Raw genomic sequence first — 4,369 nt, 5'->3', positions numbered from 1 at the left:
AAAACTCGTTTCTTACTGTCATTGGCAAGATCAGTGTGCTCTGAGGTTACAGGATCAGAGAACGATGGTGAATAGCAGACTTTAGCATCAGTTTATCTAAGAAGTGAAGCTCACTTCACTGATGCAACGACACAATGATCCACAGGGAAGAGTAAAACGCTAAGCCTTTTGTCTGAATTGCCCAGTTTGGTTGAACTCAAGCATGCCTTAGGGAGTTAAACCTAATCCGATATTTCTCGGTCTCGTGCACTGACAGAAAGTAAGATATTCTACAGCAAGTAGGGCGTTGAGCGTACAAGCCATGAATTTACAAATTACCTATCTGCTGTCAGGTCGCGTTACAACACGCTCATTGCGCTCTATGAGCGTCTAGTAAACCAAAGCCAAGGGCAGTTGTCCGGCAACTCGGGCACGTCGCTCGACATGTTTGGTTCCCATATCTTGGGGACCCCTAGGGAGCGAGCAGCCGGGGTTCCGAGCGTCTGCGGACCCTACCCGGAGCTGCCTGTCGACTTGTGTTGGGTCATTGCTGCAGGACGTCTTCATTGGTTGAAATTTGAATCCGCCGTATAGCAACGCCGAACCTGTGGTATATCATGATCCAACATTTGTGTATTTGTAAAGGTATTGTGGTATCATAGTTTTCCCAACCCTCCGCTTTCAGAAAACGACAATTGTACGTATGCTTCTTGCTGCCACATCCCAACTTTATTTCCGCCTTCAAAAATAAAATAAAATAAAATAAAATAAACGCTGTGAAACAACAATAAAGGGAATTCGTTCGTGGATAAAAAACAAAACAAAATAAAAACCTTCAAATGTCAAAACGATTTTCAAGGAAACTTGTTGACGGTACAGAACTACAGTTTTCGATGCACAAAGAAAGAGGGAAAAAAAACTTGTTTGTTGGGTTTGAGCAAACAAATTTCTATCTTTGCCAGGTGGGTCTTTCGGGAGATAAGCCTATTCTGTAGAACCGAAATACATGTATAGTGGAAAACTCACTTTCACGGTAGAAAGAAATAACACGTTTCAACATTCTTCTATTTTTATTGTCATTTTTGTTTTGTGTTTAATTTGTTTACTTTGCTATTCTTTATATAAATGTATTAGAACTGTCGAATGTTTACTTTTATAGGCATAGATTAGCTCCCTCAACATACATGGGACTAGCAAAATTATATATTTATCTTCTCGTAGAATAAATATTAGTCACTGAACTATCCTTTGTCTTGTTACTTCAATGACTCAAACATCTGTCTTACTAATAATAACTTGTTTTAGAGCTTACGTCACTTAGCAAAGCTTCGAAATGTAAGAATAAAGCATGTTATTTAAACTTCTCATATGTAGAGGTATTAGTTATAAAGAATATTGGAATTTAAGAAATTTCAAATTTATTAATTTACATTAGAATAACATAGTCATTTTATTGATATCATCTAAGTTTTATCCCATTTAAAGATGTGTTGAAAAAGTGGCAGACAGGTTTTCAGCTTATGAAAAATTCTCATAATGTGATTAGAAACGGATGTTTAGCAATTTTCCAAGTTCAAAAATTGAGTTATAACCTTTTTATGAATACAGATTATCAGTTGTATTATTCAAGAAATCTTTCTCTTGGTTTTTACACTTGTAAGTCTAAACACGTAAATTTATGTAAAAAAAATGTTCCATTTCAGATGAAATGTGAAAACATCGATCTGTGTAAGAAAATATTTAACCCAATTATTATTTAACAGCAATGAATAATGTATTTAACAAACATTTGAAAAATACTTACGTGGATCACAGAGACGTCCCGAGGCATTGGCACACGGAGCCCGTGCCCCGAATCCCCAGTTGGTGTCTTGAAAAATCAGAATAATAAACCATGCTCGACATCATATTGAAACACCGAAAATTCCCGAGCCTATGTGACCGAGCTCCGCATCTTTTAAGTATTTAGCGACGTCTCTGGTGGATAAAAAAAAATCGTCTGGCTAGATAGTCAAAGGACTTAAAACAGCAAAGGTGTTCAGAAATAATTTTTAGTAAAAGCGTGGGATTTCAGTGCAGTTAGTGTTACTAATAACAAATGATGAACAACATAAAACAACGTAGCTGGTATTTTATATACTGCAAAAATAGAAAGAAGCGTTTTAGTTTCAGAAAGAAAAGGTATTCTTTAAGAAAAAAAAGATAGAAGGAGGAATACTCAGAAAAGACTGCAGTAACACTCATTGTGATGAGAAGAACAGATTCCGCAAAAGGGCAATAAAAAAGCTTAAGTTTGCCAATTGATATGTGTAGTAGGAAGGACCCACATCATCAACACGTATAGGTAAAATAAAGAAAAAGAAACACACTACCACGACGAATGTGACAAAGTCTTTTCCATGATAAAAATAAATATTACACGTCTGACTGACTAATAGAATGTTCTCGTTTCTTTTGAAGTTTCTTGCTGAACTTAGTTTTGAAAACAAACAGTATTTTCTTCTTTAAAGGAATTTCAAAAGGCTTTCCATCCGCATTATTGATACAGTCCAAACCTACTATGTGTTCCACGTATTACAATGACATGAAATTCCTTTCGTTCGCACCATTTTGTGGTTATATATTTGTCAGTCTGGTTTATCCCTATCTTTTCAATCTTTTTCGTATACTTAACTTTAAAAAATCGATTTATGCCAGCAAAAACTCTAAAAATAAATGTGCCAAATACTATTTTGTATTTGTTCATATATTTTGCATCAAAGGGCAACAAAACTTTATTTGTAATAAAGTTATTTGGAAATTGTATTATATATATTTTTTACGGATTTATTATTCTGCTTTATAATATTTCATATTTATTATAGAGTATATTTGGCAATGTATTTTATAGGTGATGATTCGGATTTAAATTTTTAAAACTGAAGTTTAAATGCACATAACCTAAAGACAAATTTACAAACTAGGCTTAGCTGTTTTGAGTAACCACAAAATTTGCTTGTTTTAAAGATGATCGACAACGACTCAAGCATGGCGGCTTAATATTGATGTTCTAGTATTTCCTTTTGTTGCACTCTTTTGTAGACTTGCTTGTTTGAAATTAGTGACCTAAAATTAAATCGTAATTGAAATCTTCAGTGCTTTGATGGTAGAAGTATACTTTAGTGAGAAATTACTTTTAATTCTTAAATAATGTTATATTTATTTTATCATAACACAAGTTGATGAATAGAAAGCCTTATTTGTCATTAAACATTCTATATTAATGATAACAAGGCTTTAACACATTTATAAAGCCTTTCTTCATAAAGTAAGGACGTAAAAACGTTTGAAAGACATCTCCATCGCTATAGTTACAACAATAACTCATTCAGTGTTATCAAGCTCGTCCAAGAAATGTTATAGGGCGACACAGTAATTATATTAACTTTGTGGCTACTACATGACCATCAAGCCCTGTTGGTATAATTCTAATAATTTTGATTATTTTTCCTGTATGCAGGTTTCCTATTTGAGGATATCAAAGGTCATTAGCAGAAGCTGGTGGATAACGTTTTGTCAACTGTCATCGGTTCGCCCAACACCGTATCTGGGTAAAGGACCGTTCGGACGTGGTCGGAATTCAAACACCATCGTTGGACTGTACCGAAAAGAAAACCCAACTAATTGAGTGAATTTAGGTTTATCGCTGCAACGACTTGAAAACCCTAGCGTTCACCTGGTCTGCATCACAATGAGCTATGATGATAACTAAGAAATGTAAAATTCAGAATTTTTCTTTGAAATTCAAGCCATGTTACATTAGATCATGCAGGTATCAAAAATACATGCCGTAGAGAGTATTACGTAAGATAGCTAAAGCTTGAAATATAATAAATGTTACATCTCTAAGTGAAATGTTTTTGATTTACAGTATTTGTCTGGTACTTTTTCAAGTTTCACCTAACATAGGGGCTTTGCCCTTGCACCCCTCGCAGAAATATAAAAAAGTTAATTTCCAAAAAAAGTAAACATGCTACAGACATTGACAGCATTAAATATGTAACTTTAATGACGATGGTATCCTATTGCGTATAGGTTTGATAAATATTGGATTTTTTTTATTTTCGAGCACCCTTAATTAGTAATTATTTCTTAGAAGATAATTATTTTCAAATCAAAATAACTGCTAAGAACACGATTTTAACAACAAATTTTACAGTGGATATATTTCAACAAGAACTATAAAAATTAATTTAAATTAGACTGCTATTATAATGGCAAGAATAGGCCTGATAATACCAAAGTAAGTAAATAACAGTTTGAGTTCTACATTTGTTGGAATTTCACTTAAATCGTGATTATGTTGTAAATTAATGCCTTTACTTCTACATTTTTATCTGGTTATTTGAAC

General features: G+C 33.7%; 1 long non-coding RNA gene across 2 annotated transcripts; it reads left to right on the top strand.

Moving 5' to 3' along the window:
- Positions 1-403: 403 nt before the first annotated feature.
- Positions 404-3,973, top strand: LOC111084904. 2 transcript variants are annotated; one of them, XR_002609786.1, is made up of 2 exons: positions 404-624; positions 3,479-3,973. It is a non-coding gene; the product is annotated as an uncharacterized LOC111084904 (long non-coding RNA). The 2 variants fall into 2 exon arrangements; XR_002609787.1 differs by having other exon boundaries at positions 404-941.
- The last annotated feature ends 396 nt before the right edge of the window (positions 3,974-4,369 follow it).

The sequence above is a fragment of the Limulus polyphemus genome, unplaced genomic scaffold, assembly GCF_000517525.1.
Source record: "Limulus polyphemus unplaced genomic scaffold, Limulus_polyphemus-2.1.2 Scaffold7, whole genome shotgun sequence".
Lineage (NCBI taxonomy): Eukaryota > Metazoa > Arthropoda > Merostomata > Xiphosura > Limulidae > Limulus > Limulus polyphemus.
The sequence above is the reverse complement of the archived record's forward strand: the minus strand, read 5'-3'. Positions and strand labels throughout refer to the sequence as shown.